The sequence below is a fragment of the Cherax quadricarinatus genome, chromosome 2 (assembly GCF_038502225.1).
Source record: "Cherax quadricarinatus isolate ZL_2023a chromosome 2, ASM3850222v1, whole genome shotgun sequence".
Taxonomy (NCBI): Eukaryota; Metazoa; Arthropoda; class Malacostraca; order Decapoda; family Parastacidae; genus Cherax; species Cherax quadricarinatus.
The window spans coordinates 34431998-34453529 of NC_091293.1; the positions used below are offsets into that span (position 1 = coordinate 34431998).

Consider the following 21532-nt stretch of genomic DNA (forward strand, 5'->3'; position numbering starts at 1 on the left):
ATCAAATCGGACGAGGATCAGGCAGGACTACAAAGAGACCTGGACAGGCTACAAGCCTGGTCCAGCAACTGGCTCCTTGAGTTTAACCTTGTCAAATGCAAAGTCATGAAGATTGGGGAAGGGCAAAGAAGACCGCAGACACAATATAGTCTAGATGGCCAAAGACTGCAAACCTCACTCAAGGAAAAAGATCTGGGGGTAAGTATAACACCGAGCATATCTCCTGAGGCGCACATCAATCAGATAACTGCTGCAGCATACGGGCGTCTGGCAAACCTACGGATAGCATTCCGATACCTCAGTAAGGAATCGTTCAAGACCATTTACGTCAGGCCCATACTGGAGTATGCAGCACCAGCTTGGAATCCATACCTGGTCAAGCACGTCAAGAAAGTGCAAAGGTTTGCAACAAGACTAGTCCCAGAGCTAAGGGGATTGTCCTACGAAGAAAGGTTGCGGGAAATCGGCCTGACGACACTGGAGGACAGGAGGGTCAGGGGTGACGTGATAACGACATATAAAATACTGCGCGGAATAGACAAGGTGGACAAAGACGGGATGTTCCAGAGAAGGGACACAGACACAAGAGGTCACAATTGGAAGTTGAAGACTCAGATGAATCAAAGGGATGTTAGGAAGTATTTCTTCAATCATAGTCAGGCCGTGGAATAGCCTAGAAAGTGACGTAGTGGAGGCGATAACCATACATAGTTTTAAGGCGAGGTATGATAAAGCTCATGGGGCAGGGAGAGAGAGGACCTAGTAGCAATCAGCGAAGAGGCGGGGCCAGGAGCTATGACTTGACCCCTGCAACCACAAATAGGTGAGTACAAATAGGTGAGTACACACACACTACACACACACACACACACACACACACACACACACACACACACACACACACACACACAATCTGCAAAGTCATGAAGATTGGGGAGGGGCAAAGAAGACCGCAGACAGAGCATAGGCTATGTGGACAAAGACTACAGACCTCACTCAGGGAGAAAGACCTTGGGGTGACCATAACACCGAGCACATCACCGGAGGCACACATCAACCAAATAACCGCTGCAGCATTCGGGCGCCTGGCAAACCTGAGAATAGCGTTCCGATACCTTAATAAGGAATCGTTCAAGACACTGTACACTGTGTATGTTAGGCCCATACTGGAGTATGCAGCACCAGTCTGGAACCCACACCTGGTCAAGCACGTCAAGAAGTTAGAGAAAGTACAAAGGTTTGCAACAAGGCTAGTCCCAGAGCTCAAGGGAATGTCGTACGAGGAAAGGTTAAGGGAAATCGGACTGACGACACTGGAGGACAGAAGGGTCAGGGGAGACATGATAACGACATACAAGATACTGCGGGGAATAGACAAGGTGGACAGAGATAGGATGTTCCAGAGAGGGGACACAGGGACAAGGGGTCACAACTGGAAGCTGAAGACTCAGACGAGTCACAGGGACGTTAGGAAGTATTTCTTCAGTCATAGAGTTGTCAGCAAGTGGAATAGCCTAGCAAGTGAAGTAGTGGAGGCAGGAACCATACATAGTTTTAAGAAGAGGTATGACAAAGCTCAGGAAGCAGAGAGAGGATCCAGTAGCGATCAGTGAAGAGGCGGGGCCAGGAGCTGAGTCTCGACCCCTGCAACCACAATTAGGTGAGTACTCACACATACACACACACACACACACACACACACACTACACAAGCACACACACACATACACACACTACACACATACACACTACACACACACACACACACTACACAAGCACACACACACACATACACACACTACACACATACACACTACACACACACACACACACACACACACACACACACACACACACACACACACACGCTCACACTACCACGCCAGCAGTGACTTCTACCCACACTACCACCATTAAAACTGCAGTTGCCGCGTCACGTTAAATAAATACCCAATGTCAGCAGTGACAAGCGAGTCTCCGGCTGTTCCCTCTGCAGTGTATGTAAATATTTCTCTTATAGTGAGGAATAATTTCTGGTTTGCTGCAGAGAACTATTTTAAAAGAGAATTTTTCTGTGTTTAACCAGAAGAAAAAATGCTTTTGTTCACGTCAAGAAATTAGAGAAAGTGCAAAGGTTCACAACAAGACTAGTTCCAAAGCCAAGGGATTGTCCTACGAATAAAGGTTAAGGGAAATCGGCCTGACGACACTGGAGGGCAGTAGGGTCAGGGGAGACATGATAACGACATATAAAATACTGCGAGGAATTGACAAGGTGGACAAACACAGGATGTTCCAGAGAAGGGACACAACAACAAGAGGTCACAATAGGAAGTTGAAGACTCACATGAGCCAAAGGGATGTTAGGAAGTATTTCTTCAGTCACAGAGCTGTCAGAAAGTCAGTTACCTGGCTGCAGTGGTGTGAAGTGGTGCTGTCACACCTCGGCTAACAACTTAGGTGCACTGTGATCGTCAGGATGGCGGTTAGTCTGAGACGAAGGATAAATACTGTAGGCATCGAGCTACTTAAAGGAACGATAACGACCAGTTCTGCGCAAGTCTTATTGCCAAAGATCATACGGGAGACTTATGGAGTACAAGATTGTGACTTGTATGGTGTAGCATTGAACGGAGGACAACGAATTTTCGTCAAACTGCTATCTGCAACGGTTTATGAATCGTTAATCACCAGGTTTCAGGACGTGAGTCTTAACGTCACACCAGCTGTCACTGTAAGAATGATAGATGTTTCACGGTATTATACGTGGATCAAGTTACGCAACGTTCCCTTTGAGGCGGACGAGGCAGATATAAGGAAAGTTTTTGAGAAGTATGGGACGGTGCATTATGCTCAACATGGTACGTGGGCGGCAGGAGCCTATGCTGGTTTTCCAGAGGGTTCTTTCAACCTCAAAATGACTTTGAGGCACCAAATACCATCCTATGTGTACCTACAAGATTTCAGGACGCAGGTAATGGTAATGTACCCAGGACAACGACGTACGTGCCGCCTATGTGGTATGATCACATAGCGGCGACCTGTGACAAGCGAAGACATGTGCCTGGACCTGTGGTGGACGTCGCAGCCCCTGCTTCAAAGGTGGCAGGTGAGGAACAAACATCGGATGGAGGGCGTGGTGTTTTGTGGAGCGAGATAGTGGATCGGGCACACAGGACTGGTGGTGAGTTGGAGTCCCGCCCCCAACTGCCTGATCAGGTGTCGTCTCCTGTGGATAAGGAGGAGCAGCAAGTACAAGAGAAGGTTCATGAGATTGAGGAGGAATTGGTGGAGGTGTTGAAGACGTCACCACCAGAGAGGGATGTTACATCTGAGCGTGGTGTCATTGGAGAATCGTCGCTTCCAGAAAGTCTGAGACATGGTAATTTGGGACGTGATGGTGGTTTGGAGTCATCCATTGACTCATTACACCATTCTCAGGTGGAGGTGGAGGTTCATCGAGAGGTAACATCTGATCAAGATATGTGTAACATGACTGTCACGAGAAAGAGGGCGGCTACATCAGATTCTGATGACGTCCTTACGCCTGCACAAAGGCCTGGGAAAAAGACTGAGGTCAGGTGTGAAGGTAGTGGTGTAGGTGGTGGTAGCCATGATAGGAGGCACCGGAAGAAGGGGGGAGGGAAAGAGAGCACTCTGAAGGTGTTGAACGTAAATTCAAGCTCTGGAGTTGTAAAGAGTGATGAGAGGAAGCAGGGGTGGAAACTTTAATAGGCCTTAGGTGTATGTCTGTAAATGTTAATGGGTTATGTAGCGGTATGAAGAGAGATTGGTTTCGTAATTTTCTGAATAAATCTAGAGTGGATGTTGTGTTCCTGCAGGAGCACAATTTCAAAGAGGGTAGGGTGTTGGAGGTGGCAGGATTTCGGGTAGTTACCCTGCCATCTCCCCGTCTAAAAGGTGGTGTGGGAATTTTAATAAGGGAGACGAGCCCGTTTGTTTTGCAGAGAAGAGAGGGAGGAGGGGGAGGGAGGGTGTTGCGTGTGGATGGGTGGTGGATGGGTAAGCGTGTGTCTTTTGTGAGTGTGTATGCGCCGGCAGAAAATAACATAAAGGTAAAGAATGATTTTGTGTGTGAGGATCTTGTGTTTTTCTTAAGTGCACTGCCAGAGGTGGCGATAGTTGGTGGGGACTGGAATAGTGTAATCAGGGTGGCTGATGTGGACCCAAGAGGAGCTGGATATATGTCTGTGGCTCTTAGGGATTTATTAAGGGATGTTAGGTTACGTGATGCCTTTGGGGGAGCGGTGTGGGAGACTGAATATACGTTTGTTAGGAGTGGTTATGCTGCGAGACTAGATAGAGTGTACCTTTCTCAGGGAGTGAACGTGAAATCTTTCAGTACTGTTGAGACTACAATGTCAGATCATAGGGCAGTGGTGGTGGAGGTTGGGTGGGGGACGCTCGCGGACATATATAGAAGTTATTGGAAATTGAATATAAGTGTGTTAGGAGATGAGGAGGGGTTGGAGGGGTTTTCAGTCCTATGGAGGGAGCTTAGTGTGGAAGAACAGGGAGTGGATGACATTGTGACATGGTGGGATAGTGTCGCAAAGGAAAGGATTAGAAAGTTTTATGTGAGAGAAGGAAAACGTATTAATAATTTAAAATATGGACTGGCTAACTATTTAGAGGATAGGTTAAGAGGTTGCTATGGGAGGGGGGTGGGTGGGAATAATTTTCCTATGGATGAAATAGCTGAAATAAAGGGGAGGTTGAGGGTGTTGCAAAATGAAAGGTTTCAAGCTGTAAGGATGCAGGCAGGGGTGGAGGAAGTGCTTTGGGGCGACAAGCCGTCAGCGTGTGTTTTGCGGCATCAAAAGCAAAGGCAGGCGCTGACGGCTATACCATGTTTAGAGGTAACGGAGATGGTTGGGAATTATAGAGTAGGGCAGGAGATACGAACCACGAAGGGGATGTGTGCGTATGCGGAGGCTTGGTACGAGAAATACTGGAACAGTGGGGGGGTGGGTGACGGGGCATTGGACAAGGTGTGTACGTATGTGACGTGTAATTTAGGAAATAGTGATCGAAAGGCTTTAGGTGGGAAGATTACGGCAGAGGAAATAGAGAATGCGTTAAGGGGAATGAGGAAGGGGAAAGCTCCCGGTATTGATGGTCTCCCGGTAGAATTTTATTTACAACATTGGGCGTTGATAAAGGAATTTATAGTTAGGTTATTTAATAGTATGAAGGAGAAGGGTAAGTTGGGGGAGAAGCAGGAAACAGCAGTAGTAGTGCTGGTCCCGAAGGTCAAGGGGCAGCCCACCCTTCGGGAGTACCGAGCCATATCACTGATGTGTGCAGACTATAAGGTGTTTGCAAAAATTTTAGGTAATAGGTTCAAATGTGTAGTGGAGAGGGTGGTGTCAAAATCTCAGTACGGGTTGCCGGGAAGGTCGATGATTGAAGGACATGGGATACTGAGAAGTTTTGTGGAAGCTAAGGGTGGGGGTGGAGGGGCGGCTTTGTTGGCTCTAGACTGGCAGGGAGCATATGATAGAGTGGAAAGGGGAGCTTTGCAGGTTATACTTAGGAGACAGGGTTTTGGGGAGGAAATAGTCGAATGGGTAAATACGTTGTACAAGGGGGCGAAAATGAGGATACAGATTAATGGGTGTATGGGGAGGGAAATTGCAATGGGAAGAGGCCTTAGACAGGGATGCCCCATGTCCCAAATATTGTTTGCGTGTTTCCAGGACCCCTTTTATAGAATGGTTGACCGTAGCTTATGTACGCCATGTGCGGGAAGTGTGGGGGGTGGGAGGGCCTGGCCGGGGTTAATTGGATATGTTGACGACACCACTGTTCTCTTTCGTGCAGGGATGTCAATGAGTGTGTTGGACGAGGTGGTGCAATTATTTGGAAGTGCCACGGGTATGCAGGTAAATAGTGCGAAGTCAAGGTGCATGGGGTTGGGTTCTTGGGTGGGGGGTGTGGGGGGGAGATGTAATGTTGTTAAAGAATGGGCGGTGTCTTTAAAGATTTGTGGTATTATTTATAGGGATGACATGGTTGCGGCGCGGGAGGAAAATTCGGATAGGTTATTGGAAAGGATCGTGGGGCGTCTAGGTGTTCTGAGACCCCAGCACCTAACTCTGAGACAGCGAGTGATAGTCGTGAACATTTTATTGTATAGTAAGGTTTGGTATGTTGCAGCTGTGTTCCCAATTACAGGGACAGCGATTGCGGGGATACTAAGACGGGTGTACAAATTTTTATGGGGTTCACGTTGTGATTGGTTACGGAGGGAGGTTGTAATGTTACCTGTAAGTCAGGGTGGGTTGGGGTTGTTGGATTTGAGACGGAGGGCTAAATGTGTGTTCATTAAATGGGAAGTGTTGCGTGAGGGTGTGAACGCGGGGCGTTTGGGAAGGATACACGACAGGCTGGGTACGTGGTATCGAGGAATGGAGTTGAGGGAATGTGAAATAGTTTTGAGGGCTGTTATGTTGGTTAGGGAACTGAGAAAGGTTCGTATAAGGGTTTTGTGTAGGTTACTTGTAGGTAGGTGCGTTGTCCCAGTTGAGGGTTTGTTCCCCATGTATGCGTGGAAGAGTATTTGGTTTAGATTTAGTAAATTGAAGTTAAAACCTCGGGCGCGTGAGGTGATGTTTCGTTTTCTGCATGGGATCCTTCCGTCTGGTGAGATATTACGAAACAGACAGGTTGTAGAGGGTGGGGGGTGTGGTATCTGTGGAGGGGATGAGACAGCGTTCCATGTAGTTTACTTTTGTGAAGGGCTAGAGGAGGTTAGGTGCTGGTTAAGTAGGTTGGTACAGAGGGTGGGGGGCCGTGGGGTGACGGTTTTGCGTGCTCTAAGTCTAGATATGGGTGGGTTAGACGAGGGTGTCATAAGAGCTTTAGATTATATCATGGTAGATTATATATATATGTCGTGGGTGATGAGGGGGAGAGGGGATAGTGAGGAGAGAAGAAAGGTTCTTGCGGTAACGTTCTATAGTACGATGTGTCGTAACAGAGAGTTGTATGGGAGGAGGTGGGATCAGGCTTTCTCAGAGGGGTATAGAATGCTAACGTTAGGGATTCTCGTAAATCTGTGATTGGATATGAGTGAATGAAGGGGTTTTCATAGGTTGGAGGGAGTCAGGGGGCAACAGCGGGCTCGCCTCCCTGGGGGGGGGGGGGGTCGTGAGAGTGTTGTGAATGTGGGTTTGGAATGGTTTCCTGGTTTTCATTGGGACTTTATGGCATCCAAGTGTGGATGTAGAGCTCAAGGTCTCGTTATGGTAGATATAACACTTTTCAGAATGTAGGTATAATATAGTAGATTTTTTATGTATAATTATGATGTGTATCAGTCTTGTATAACATGATTCTTGAGAAATAAGTTATTTGCGACATGCAGTGTGTTTTAGTTTGTATTTATGTTACGTGCTGGGTTTTTGCACGATGAGAGATACTTGTATCCTGTTTTGCATTGTGCATACAGTGCATATGATTAATGTGATTTTGTGAAAATTTTTGTGTACGTGTGGGTGTGTGTGTGGATGTGGGTGTGGGTGTGTGGGTGTGTATGTGTATATATATAAATATATATCTCTTTCTATTGTATTGAGCCTTTGTCATGGGTCAGACGTTATGTAATACTTTATATACGCATGATTGATTCTTTTTAAAGTTTATAATTAAGGTCTGTACCCTGATACCGGTTTGGTGTTCATGCAAGTTCTTGATGTTAAGTTTTAGTCTGTATGGTATACAGACATATCTAGACAGTTTAGTGACGTAGTCCATTTGTCTGAAAGTTTTATATGGGTGTATTGTAACAGTATAGAGCTTGTTATTGTGTTCTAAGCTGTATTCTTTTCTGTTTATTTGTATGTTGGGATATGTTCAGCTGTATTGTTAGGGATAAGTATGTAGATTATCTAGTCAGATTATGATGTTAGGTTTTGGTTTTTTGATTAATGTGAAGGATGGGATTTAACTGATATAACTTCTTTGTATATTTTATGTTCAAGTGTATTGAACCTTTGTCAGATGTTATTTATATGTACAATTTATATATATGCAAGGTTTTGTATATATGTCAATTCATGACCCTGTGACATGTAATTTTGTTTTTAGTTATGTTCTTGATATAAGTTTTTGTTGTAATATCTTGCGAGCATGTAAGTACAATCCGTTTGTCAGTTAATTTGATTAGGTTCTATACTGTTTCTTTATTTTTATGTTAAACTGTATTGGTTTTAAATAAAATATAAAAAAAAAAAAAGTAGCAGTCAGTGAAGAGGCGGGGCCAGGAGTTATGACTCGATCCCTACAGCCACAAATTGATGAGTACAAATAGGCGAGTACACACACGCTAAACCCACATGGATCGGCTCTTTTTTTTCCTTAATACTTTCCCTTCTATCTCATCTTTCACAATCTCGTTTAATGTAAATTTCTCTCTCACGGCAGATTTCTCTTCCCTTGTTTTTCCACATTATCCACTCCTGCTACGCTGATCCTCCCAGGTTCTCAATCCCTTTCCACTCACTCATTCTTCACCAGTTCCTTCACGCTTTTTCTTCCATCTTCACCAGTTTCTTCACCCTCCCTAGTCCATCTTCCGTTTATTTTGACACTTCTTTCTCTTCTCCACTGTGGATGGATGGTCATTGCTACACCAGGGTGGTGTGGAAGGGACAGGGTGTTGTGGGAGTGACAGGGTGGTGTGGAAGTGACAGGGTGGTGTGGAAGTGACAGGGTGGTGTGGAGGGGACAGGGTGTTGTGAAAGTGACAGGGTGGTGTGGAAGGGACAGGGTGTTGTGGGAGTGACAGGGTGGTGTGGAAGTGACAGGGTGCTGTGGAAGGGACAGGGTGGTGTGGGAGTGACAGGGTGGTGTGGAAGGGACAGGGTGGTGTGGGAGTGACAGGGTGGTGTGGAAGTGACAGGGTGGTGTGGAAGGGACAGGGTGGTGTGGGAGTGACAGGGTGGTGTGGAAGTGACAGGGTGGTGTGGAAGGGACAGGGTGGTGTGGAAATGACAAGGTGGTGTGGAAGGGACAGGGTGTTGTGGGAGTGACTGGGTGGTATGAAAGGGACAGGGTGTTGTGGGAGTGACAGGGTGGTGTGGAAGTGACAGGGTGGTGTGGAAGGGACAGGGTGTTGTGGGAGTGACAGGGTGGTGTGGAAGTGACAGGGTGGTGTGGAAGGGACAGGGTGGTGTAGCAGTAACAGGGTGGTGTGGGAGTTACAGGGTGGTGTGGAAGTGACAGGGTGGTGTAGCAGTAACCGGGTGGTGTGGGAGTGACAGGGTGGTGTGGAAGTGATAAGGTGGTGTGGAAGTGACAGGGTAGTGTGGGAATGACAGGGGGGTGTGGAAGTGACAGGGTGGTGTGGGAGTGACATGGTGGTATGGAAGTGACAGGGTGGTGTGGAAGTGACAGGGTGGTGTGGGAGTGACATGGTGGTATGGAAGTGACAGGGTGGTGTGGAAGTGACAGGGTGGTGTGGGAGTGACAGGGTGGTGTGGAAGTGACAGGGTGTTGTGGGAGTGACAGGGTGGTGAGAGAGTGATAGGGTAGTGGGAAGTAACAGGGTTGTGTGGAAGTAACAGGGTGGTGTGGGAGTGACAGGGTGGTGTGGGAGTGACAGGGTGGTGTGGATGTGACAGGGTGTTGTGGGAGTGACAGGGTGGTGTGGAAGTGACAGGGTGGTGTAGCAGTAACCGGGTGGTTTGGAAGTGAAAGGGTGGTGTGGAAGTGACAAGATGGTGTGGAAGCGACAGGGTGGTGTGGGAGTGACAGGGTGGTGTGGAAGTGATAAGGTGGTGTAGAAGTGACAGGGTAGTGTGGGAATGACAGGGGGGTGTGGAAGTGACAGGGTGGTGTGGAAGTGACAGGGTGGTGTGGGAGTGACATGGTGGTATGGAAGTGACAGGGTGGTGTGGAAGTGACAGGGTGGTGTGGGAATGACAGGGTGGTGTGGAAGTGACAGGGTGGTGTGAGAGTGACAGGATGGTGTAACAGTAACAGGGTGGTGTGAAAGCGACAGGGTGGTGTGGGAGTGACAGGGTGGTGTGGGAGTGACAGGGTGGTGTGGAAGTGACAGGGTTGTGTGGAAGTGACAGGGTGGTGTGGAAGTGACAGGGTGGTGTGGAAGTGACAGGGTGGTGTGGGAGTGACAGGGTGGTTTGGGAGTGATAGGGTCGTGTGGAAGTGACAATATGGTGTGGGAATGATAGGGTCGTGTGTAAGTGACAGGGTGGAGTGGGAGTGACAGGGTGGTGAGAGAGTGATAGGGTAGTGGGAAGTAACAGGGTGGTGTGGAAGTAACAGGGTGGTGTGGAAGTGACAGGGTGGTGTGGGAGTGACAGGGTGGTGTGGAAGTGACAGGGTGGTGTGGAAGTGACAGGGTGGTGTGGAAGTGACAGGGTGGTGTGGGAGTGACAGGGTGGTGTGGAAGTGACAGGGTGGTGTGGAAGTGACAGGGTGGTGTGGGAGTGACAGGGTGGTGTGGAAGTGACAGGGTGGTGTGGAAGTGACAGGGTGGTGTGGAAGTGACAGGGTGATGTGGAAGTGACAGGGTGGTGTAGCAGTAACAGGGTGGTGTGGGAGTGACAAAATGGCGTGGAAGTGACAGAGTGGTGTGGAAGTTACATGGTGATGTTGAAGTGATAGGGTGATGTTGAAGTGTGGAAGTGACAGGGTGTAGCAGTAACAGGGTGGCGTTGAATTAACAGGGTGGTATGGAAGTGACAGGTGGGTTTGGAAGTGAGAGGGTGGTGAATCAGTAACAGGTTGATGTATAAGTAACAGGATGGTGAGGCAGTAATTGGGTGGTGAAGCAGTGACAAGGTGATGTCGAAGTGACAAAAGTGATGTGGAAGTGACAGTGTGATGCTGAAGTGACAGGGTGTTATGAGAGTGATAGGATGATGTGGAAGTGACAGGGTGATGTTGAAGTTACAGGTTGATGTTGAAGTTACAGCTTGATGTAGAAGTGACAAGGTAGTGCGACAGTGGCGGCGTGAGAGGCGGAGGTGACAAAGTGGGATAAAGGCAGGTGGGAACTACCACCTGGTGGACAGAAGGACGGCAGGTGGTAGTCATTACCACCTGTTGTTTTGCTTGGAGCCATCTTCTCTCGTAGCTCCTCCGTCTGACATTCCACTCCACTCTTCCTATTGCAGAATTTTTATTGGCCAGGCGCTGCTAGCTGTTTGCTTTTCATTGGCTGGGGCGACGCACGATTTCCAATGGTGAAAATTGGCTGCCTTTCTTTTTATTGGCTAGGCGCTAGGTAGATCCCAGCGGCTTGCTGCCGACAACATTGAAGGAAAGAAAACACATTTCGCTGTGCCAATGAAAGCATGTCCTGCTGTGGTGTTTTGTGGCTGATAGGCGCTGGGAGATGATTTGCATTGGCTGGATGCTCGGTTGTAATTTTATTGGCAAGGCATTAAATGATGCCCTTTTTTCTTGGCTGCGTAATACGCAGTAATTTTTATTGGCTGTGCCCCAGGTGGTATTTTTTACCATTGCTGAGTGCACTGAGGGTTTGTAGTATCTGGTCTCGTCTTGACACCAAAATGGCCCCTTATTTGCACTTCGTTGCTGGGCCGTTGATCTCTGAGAGTGCTTATGTTGGCGTCAACACACGTTTTCTGACGCCTGAACGATCCCCTCAGTAAACTTTGCCTTGAATAATGTGTTTTAGACTGATTGCAAATTAATCTCATTAAAGCATATATAAATATCTATTGAGAGTATTTTAGTTAATGGACAAAAACTAAATCTAGACCAGGTATATGAATACAAACAAAATTTCAAGTGTATATTGGAAATGTATTTTCGCTAATGTGCTGCTGTAAGACACGCATTAGAATATATATATATATATATATATATATATATATATATATATATATATATATATATATATATATATATATATATATATATTGCGACCCCTGAATGGGTCACAATGTGTATAATGTATATTACCTGTTCTTATAATTTTATATTGCTGATACTTGCGATATTAGCTAAATCGTAAATATATTGCTTTATGTTACTATTTGACTTAGTTATATTATTAGGTAGGATGTAACATTTACACATTATTCAGTGCCCATTGCTCGAGTGTTAAGTAGCTGCCGCATTGTTTAACTACTGTAACTACTGTTCCACTTGTTTTGCTGCCGGCTTCTCTGTAGTTGCTGGGCAGCAGCAGTCCACGGAGTCACGTGATCAGGGTGGGGTGATCACACCTCACCTTGGTGAGAGGACTGCCTTGCCTCTCGAGCTACCTTTCTCTGTTTGACGATGATTCCTTCTCCAGCTCTCCCTTGCTGGCCCTTGTTGGAACATCATCTTTGTCGCTCTCTCTTGTTGTTAGTTCTGTGTAATTGTTCACAGAGCAAAGCCTAGACTTAGTGATTTTCGACGTTTTACTGAGGTTGTGTGTCACACTGACACTGAGAAACTCAGGTCCTGAGCTATAGCTTCTGACCTAATTTGTATTGGTATCTGTGAACGGTCACACTCGGGGATTTTCTAATGCTGAACTCAGATTCAGTAGTATGTGAGTTTTGTGACTTTTGTGGAGGATCTACAGATGGTCCCTACTTAGAGTCGTTATGTTATCTCCTTGTTCTGTGTTGCTGCTGCTTGTTATATTGCTGTTCGGCAAATCGGTCGTTTTACTGTTCAAGTAAGCTGTTCTGATTGCCAGGTTGGTCAAGAAGTTAGTTTATATGAGGACTTTTAGTCAGTCACTGGTTAAGTCGAGTCGAGTCTTGAGACATAGCGAACTACTTAGAGCACTTACACACTTACACACATACTTGTATGTATTAGTATTATGTTCTTAAATGCTGGCAATGCACCAGACGGTACTTAAAAGCCATAAAGATATATGTGCCTTCAGCACAATACTACTGTACACAAGAGAAGTGTAGGAACCTGTATCCTACATTATATTAAATGAATTTCTTTGATTTACTTAGATATTGTCCATCTAGACAACTTTCTTTATTAATAAACTTCTTAAATTTTAATTTTTTTGGTTAGTAGCCTTCCATTTGTAGTCCAGAAGCACTACTGAATCTTAATATAAAATTCTAATGGGTAATTGGACCAGGATACTGACTACTTGTTACAAAAACTCAATAACAGGCTGGATGCTATAGGGGCAGTCCTTTCTAGTATTCACTGGAGATCTCTATCATTATTAGATATCGCGTTTTTTTGTAATATATATATATATATATATATATATATATATATATATATATATATATATATATATATATATATATATATATATATACACACATATGTCGTGCCGAATAGGTAAAACTGGTCAGTTAGCAACAACTCATTTAAAATTAAGTCCTTTCTAAAATTTTCTTTTATTCATTTAAAGATATATATTTTTTCATTAATGTTAATATAAATTTAGTGATTTTACACCGAAAGAACCTTAGGAAACTTACCTAACCTTATTATAACAAGGCAGTTTAATTTAGCCTAATTCAACTAAATATATTTTATATAAGTTTACATATACTTAATAATGCACAAACACAATGAAATATTTTTTTTTCGTTAGATTCAGAATGATTTTTGCGAATTATTTTATTCACAGATATTCGCTGGCCTTATTTGGCAAGAAGAGCATTGTTATTTAAGCCAAAATCGCAAGTTTTACCTATTTGGCACGATATATATATATATATATATATATATATATATATATATATATATATATATATATATATATATATATATATATATATATATATATATATAAACTGTGGCTGGCCGGGGATCGATCCCGTAGCACTAGGCATGTTTGATGATGTGAGGACATACGTCGTAAGCTCAGAACTAATTTCATTCTACTCCCGTTTGTAGTCTATATAGTAATGCAACCAAAAACTAGTGGTTTTTAAGCTATTAGCAAAGTGCGGCTGTTCGCAGGAAGTGAACACGCAGGAAATAAAATACAGGAAACAAACACATAGGAAGTGAACACACAGGAAGTGAACACGCAAGAAGGTAACACACATGAAATGAACATGCAGGAAGTGAACACACAAGAACTGAACCCGCAGGAAGTGTACATGCAGGGAGTAACCAAGAAAGTAACCAGAAGCATCTAGAGCGTGTAGAGTACACCAGACTGAGAATACATTACGTGTAGAGTACAACAGATTGAGAATACACTGTGTGCAGAGTACATCAGCTTGAGAATACACTGCGTGTAGAGTACACCAGACTGGGAATACACTGCGTGTAGAGTACAACAGACTGAGAATACACTGCGTGCAGAGTACATCAGATTGAGAATACACTGCGTGCAGAGTACATCAGATTGAGAACACACTGCGTGTAGAGTACCCCAGACTGAGAATACACTACGTGCAGAGTACACCTGACTGAGGTTACACTGCATGTAGAGTGCACCAGATTGGGAAAGTACTACGTACAGAGTACACCAGACTGGGAATACACTACGTGCAGAGTACACCCGACTGAGAATACATTATATTCCGGTTTCTAAGAAATCGTTCTTAAGCAAAAAACATTCTCCAGGGCACATGAAGAATCACTAAGTTACTTTGAAAGTCAAGACTTGGAGCGACAGAACTTACACAGGCCTGTGAACTTAGAACTTACACAGGCCTCTGAATTTAGAACTTACACAGGCCTTTGAACTTAGAACTTACATAGGCCTGTGAATTCAGAACTTACACAGGCCTGTGATCTTAGAACTTACACAGGCCTGTGATCTTAGAACTTACACAGGCCTGTGATCTTAGAACTTACACAGGCCTGTGAATTTAGAACTTACACAGGCCTGTGATCTTAGAACTTACACAGGCCTGTGATCTTAGAACTTACACAGGCCTGTGATCTTAGAACTTACACAGGCCTGTGATCTTAGAACTTACACAGGCCTGTGATCTTAGAACTTACACAGGCCTGTGATCTTAGATCTTAGAACTTACACAGGCCTGTGATCTTAGAACTTACACAGGCCTGTGATCTTAGAACTTACACAGGCCTGTGAACTTAGAAGTTACACAGGCCTGTGATCTTAGAACTTACACAGGCCTGTGGACTTAGAAGTTACACAGGCCTGTGAACTTAGAAGTTACATAGGCCTGTGAACTAACAACTTACTCAGGCCTCTGAACTTAAACCTTAGGCTTAGATAATTGTATAAAAATGAGTGTTAACTTGTGAGTGACATTAATAGCTATTTTTTAACAATGTCGAGAGTGAACTTAAAACAATATTCCTTTTTAATGGTTGTGGTGGCAGCACAACCTCTGTCATTATCACCACCACCACCATAAAAATCACCATCACCACCAACACCAACAACACCACCACCATCAACACCACCACCATCAACACCACCACCATCATCACCACCACCACCACCATGACCAACCCCACTACCACCACCACTACCACCACCACCACCACCACCATCACTACTGCAACCTCAGAAAAAGAACGTAGTAATAATTTTGTATGTATTATCTTTTCATATAATTTTATGTTGAAGATTTTTCATTAATATCTAAAATTAAAATATCTTGCTTTATATTATTTGACTTATTACATGTTTATTTTTGTAAGTTGGATGTAACAATATCTCTCTTTGTGCTTGCTGTTGGAGAGTTTCGATGAGCTGCCAGCACTTGCACACTACCTTCCTTCTCGTTAGGTAGTTCGAGCCGGCAGGCGCTACCTGGTTCCAGTAACCTGACGTCGGAGCTGCAGGCTTCCTTCTCCTCCTCCTCCTCTCTGGCTGCTGTTAGTGGAGGAAACATCTCGTCTCCCTGCTCTGTCATCTCGTGTCATTTAAACTTTGTTTTGATAGAGTATGCCTGCTTTGGTGAGCTGGGACATACATCTCGTAACTTTATGTAACTCTGTTCACAGAGCATTATTTAGACTGTGATATTTGACGTTTCCCGAGGTTGTGTGTCACTGAGACATTCTCTGTATCTCTGGTTCCAAGTTCAACTCTCGACAGCCATTTGTTCTGGCGTCTACGCACTGTCGTAGTCGGGAAACTGGAACTGCTGAACTCAGCTTTAGTAATAAAGGAGTTTTATACCTATTATGCAGGATCTGTTGAAGGTCCACTGTTAGTCGTTTTTGGTCTCCTTGATTCCTTGCCTGACACTGTGTTGTTCACTTCTGCTTTGAGCATTATTGCTGCTTGGCGAATGAGTCGTGATATTGCTCAAGCAAGCTGTCTGTTTGCCTCGATGGTCCAGAAGTTAGATTATTTAGAGACTTCTTGTTTTCAATCACATTTTAAGTCTAAGTCAATCTGACCACATGCACAAACACACACAGTATTACTCTTGTACATAAGAGTACATCTAATCATAAATGTACCAGACGGTACTTATGCGATTATATGTACAGAATGACAAGTTATGTTCCAAGAGTTGTGTAGGAGTTTATCTCCTTCATTATTCTAATTACATTAATTGTGATTATTACCACCTAGACGCCTTTGTTATTAATGATCTCAACTTTTATTTAGTTGGTTTGCATTCATTCAGTTGTAAACCCAAAGCGCTACTGAAAATTCGTCTAATTTTACGAGATAACTGGACTAGAATACTCACTGACAAACTGTTGCGTAACCAGAAACAAGCTAGATGATAAATGGAGATCAATAAGTTGACCCAGTATTCTCTGGAGATATCTTCACTTAGTAGATGTCGCATTTTGTAGCAACAACTAATATCTCCACTACCACCACCATTACCACCAACCCCACTATCACTACCACCACTTCCATCACCACCACTATCGCTACCACCACCTCCCCCACAAGGGAGGTTCCTTAGCGTTGGTGAGGGGCTCTTGATCTAGGGAATTGGATCTGTGCTCCAGTTCCATCCCCCCCACAGACACTGTATAATCCTACGAGCTTAGAGTTCCCCCATGATTATAATAATAATCATCATCCCACCACCACCAATACACCCAGCAGAGGGCACAGAGGTGACGGGGTTTTAAAAGACTGGTAATTAAAGAGTGTGTGTGTCAAAGGGGACGTGTAAGGGGGAGTCACCTCCTCTCTTCCCCATGGGCTTTGCTGTGGATCACCCCTACCCCCTCTATCCCCTCGGGCACGGCAGTGGGTCCCCCACCTCCTCTCTCTCTCTCTCCCCACCTGGGAACTGCTGTGGATCACCCCCGCCCGCTCCCTTCCCCCGTCTCGTCAAAAGGCTCCTGGCACTCTATATTGATTAGTGACTCAACACTTGTCGGCACTAAGATTGGCCCTCTCGCGCTGCCTCTACCTCTTTATATCTTCCACCAGTGCCACGTGTCTGTCCTCCACCTTATACCTTACAGTGCCATGTATTTCTCCTCCACCTTATACTTTACAATGCCATGTGTCTCTCCTTCATCTTATACCTTACAGTGCCACCTCTCCTCAGCCTTATACCTTACAGTGCCACGTGTCTCCCTTATACCTTACAGTGCCATGTATTTCTCCTCCACCTTATACTTTACAATGCCATGTGTCTCTTCTTCATCTTATACCTTACAGTGCCACCTCTCCTCAGCCTTATACCTTACAGTGCCACGTGTCTCCCTTATACCTTACAGTGCCACGTGGAATCTAAACTCCCTTTCCTAGATGTGGTGATACACTCGGATAGAAAGTTCAAGTTGACAGTATACAGGAAGGTCACTAATGTGTGCTCATATATCCACCATTATTCCAGAGTAAAAAGGAGTGTCTTTCTCACCATGTTTCTGAGAGCTTACCGAGTATGTAGACCAGAATTTCTAGATGAAGAAATTAGGAAAATATTTGATATTGCCACAAAACTGCGGTACCCTAGATATATATTGTGGAATCAGCATTGCTGGCATTCTTAAAAGCTACTTGTATGTTAAAACTTTGAATCGGAGGTGTGTGTAGAATTGGTTGTAATGGGTGCAGCTTATCTTAAGTGGGACAAACTGGCAAATCCTTAGATATTAGGATATCACAACACAAATATTCGATACGGACTACCCAAGATTACAATGCCATTTTTAGCCACATTAGAGTCTATACTAACATGACAAATTGATCGGAAGCTAAAGTCATTGTCCCTTGTTCCACTTGGCTTGGACGAAACGATGTAGAATCAGCCATCATAAAACATCATAAACTTTCATTAAATAATAATACTGGCAGTTTATTCAAATTAGATTCTTTTATAGCGGAGGTTATCGTTCATAGCCTAAAAAGGACTCCTATTCAAATTCATTGAATTGTTTAAAATGTAGCACACACAGAGACAGGGTTGCTTCTGATGGTTAAACCAACGTCTGCCTAAGAAACTTATGGGATAAAAAGACCTAACTATGGCCATTGTATCTGTGGGTAAGCTACATGTGTCTTCCCTTTAAGTGAGATCCCCTTTAAATGAGTTTCCCTTTAAATGAGTCGCCATGAACCGTTTTCCAACGTATGGAAAATACCCAGACAGTTGCCAGATATCAATATTTAGAATATTAAGCATTTTACATCATATCAAAGTTGATGAAATTCTTGATAATGGTCATGCCATTAATTGTTATGTTCGTCTTGCTGCCACGATAATGTCAGTGCTTGTGGGATTGGTGTCTTATAATGTCTTAAAAAAACAGTCAATCTTCCAGGCACTAAGCACTGGCATAAATGGCACTCTAGGGCTCTTATTTTCTGCTGCCCTTTTCCCTCATTCTAGCAAAAATGTGTGTGTGTGTGTGTGTGCAAAACAACCACTCTGAAAGAATAGAGAAATTCCAAGCGCTTTCGTGACTACTCACATTATCAAGGAACTATATAGTTCCTTGATAATGTGAGTAGTCACGAAAGCGCTTGGAATTTCTCTATTCTTTCAGAGTGGTTGTTTTGCATATTTTGAAATCACCTGTTTACTGTGATCTTATTGCATATATATATATATATATATATATATATATATATATATATATATATATATATGTCGTGCCGAATATGTAAAACTGGTCAATTAGCAAGAACTCATTTAAAATTAAGTCTTTTTTTAAATTTTCTCTTATACGTTTAAAGATATATTGTTTTCATTAATGTTAATGTAAAAATTTTTAATTTTGTACCAAAAGAATCTTAGAAAACTTACCTAACCTTATTATAACAAGAACAATTTATTTTAGCCTAAAACTATATATATTTTAGATTTGTTTACAATAATTTAATACTAAACAAACACAGTGAAATACAAGGTTCAGAATGATTTTGGCGAAATTATTACATACACAAATTTTCGCTTGTCCTATATGGCAAGATGAGCGTTGCTATTTAAGCCAAGATCACAAGTTCTGCCTTTCGGCACGACATATATATATATATATATATATATATATATATATATATATATATATATATATATATATAAATATTTATAATGTATATATATATATGTCGTGCCGAATATGTAAAACTGGTCAATTAGCAAGAACTCGTTTAAAATTAAGTTCTTTCTGAAATTTTCTCTTATACGTTTAAAGATATATTTTTTCATTAATGTTCATGTAAAAATTTTTAATTTTGCACCAAAAGAATCTTAGAAAACTTACCTAACCTCATTATAACAAAAGCAATTTATTTTAGCCTAACCCAACTAAATATATTTTAAATACGTTTACGATAATTTAGTACTAAACAAACACAATCAAATATATTTTTTCGTAAGGTTCAGAATGATTTTGGCGAAACTGTTGCATACACAAATTTTCACTTGTCCTATATGGCAAGATGAGCGTTGCTATTTAAGCCAAGATCGCAAGTTCTGCGAAAGAATTAGAGGTAAGACAGAATGTTGGATTGCGGATGAGCAAGGAGGCTTCAGAGTGGGTAGGGGATGTGTAGATCAAGTGTTTACATTGAAGCATATATGTGAACAATATTTAGATAAAGGTAGGGAAGTTTTTATTGCATTTATGGATTTAGAAAAGGCATATGATTGAGTGGATAGAGGAGCAATGTGGCAGATGTTGCAAGTATATGGAATAGGTGGTAAGTTATTAAATGCTGTTAAGAGTTTTTATGAGGATAGTGAGGCTCAGGTTAGGGTGTGTAATGTCACCATGGTTGTTTAATATATTTATAGATGGGGTTGTAAAGGAAGTAAATGTTAGGGTGTTCGGGAGAGGGGTGGGATTAAATTTTGGGGAATCAAATTCAAAATGGGAATTGACACAGTTACTTTTTGCTGGTGATACTGTGCTTATGGGAGATTCTAAAGAAAAATTGCAAAGGTTAGTGGATGAGTTTGGGAATGTGTGTAAAGGTAGAAAGTTGAAAGTGAACATAGAAAAGAGTAAGGTGATGAGGGTATCAAATGATTTAGATAAAGAAAAATTGGATATCAAATTGGGGAGGAGGAGTATGGAAGAAGTGAATGTTTTCAGATACTTGGGAGTTGACGTGTCGGCGGATGGATTTATGAAGGATGAGGTTAATCATAGAATTGATGAGGGAAAAAAGGTGAGTGGTGTGTTGAGGTATATGTGGAGTCAAAAAACGTTATCCATTGAGGCAAAGAAGGGAATGTATGAAAGTATAGTAGTACCAACTCACTTATATGGGTGTGAAGCTTGGGTGGTAAATGCAGCAGCGAGGAGACGGTTGGAGGCAGTGGAGATGTCCTGTTTAAGGGCAATGTGTGGTGTAAATATTATGCAGAAAATTCGGAGTGTGGAAATTAGGAAAAGGTGTGGAGTTAATAAAAGTATTAGTCAGAGGGCAGAAGAGGGGTTGTTGAGGTGGTTTGGTCATTTAGAGAGATTGGATCAAAGTAGAATGACATGGAATGCATATAAATCTATAGGGGAAGGAAGGCGGGGTAGGGGTCGTCCTCGAAAGGGTTGGAGAGAGGAGGTAAAGGAGGTTTTGTGGGCAAGGGGCTTGGACTTCCAGCAAGCGTGCGTGAGCGTGTTAGATGGGAGTGAATGGAGACGAATGGTACTTGGGACCTGACGAGCTGTTGGAGTGTGAGCAGGGTAATATTTAGTGAAGGGATTCAGGGAAACCGGTTATTTTCATATAGTCGAACTTGAGTCCTGGAAATGGGAAGTACAATGCCTGCACTTTAAAGGAGGGGTTTGGGATATTGGCAGTGTGGAGGGATATGTTGTGTATCTTTATATACGTATATGCTTCTAAACTGTTGTGTTCTGAGCACCTCTGCAAAAACAGTGATTATGTGTGAGTGAGGTGAAAGTGTTGAATGATGATGAAAGTATTTTCTTTTTGAGGATTTTCTTTCTTTTTTGGGTCACCCTGCCTCGGTGGGAGACGGCCGACTTGTTGAAAATATATATATATATATATATATATATATATATATATATATATATATATATATATATATATATGCAAGGAATTCGCAAGAGCAGGCGAAATATACACAAGCACTGATCTCTGGCTGAAGGAGACTCGAACCTACGAACCTTGGAACAAGGTACGCAGTGCTTTACCAATGTAC

General features: G+C 43.2%; 1 long non-coding RNA gene across 1 annotated transcript in view; it reads left to right on the forward strand.

Moving 5' to 3' along the window:
- LOC138853342 (uncharacterized) overlaps positions 1 to 21532 on the forward strand; it is a 415781-nt gene that overhangs the window by 120653 nt on the left and 273596 nt on the right. The gene's annotated exons all lie outside the window — the stretch shown is intronic.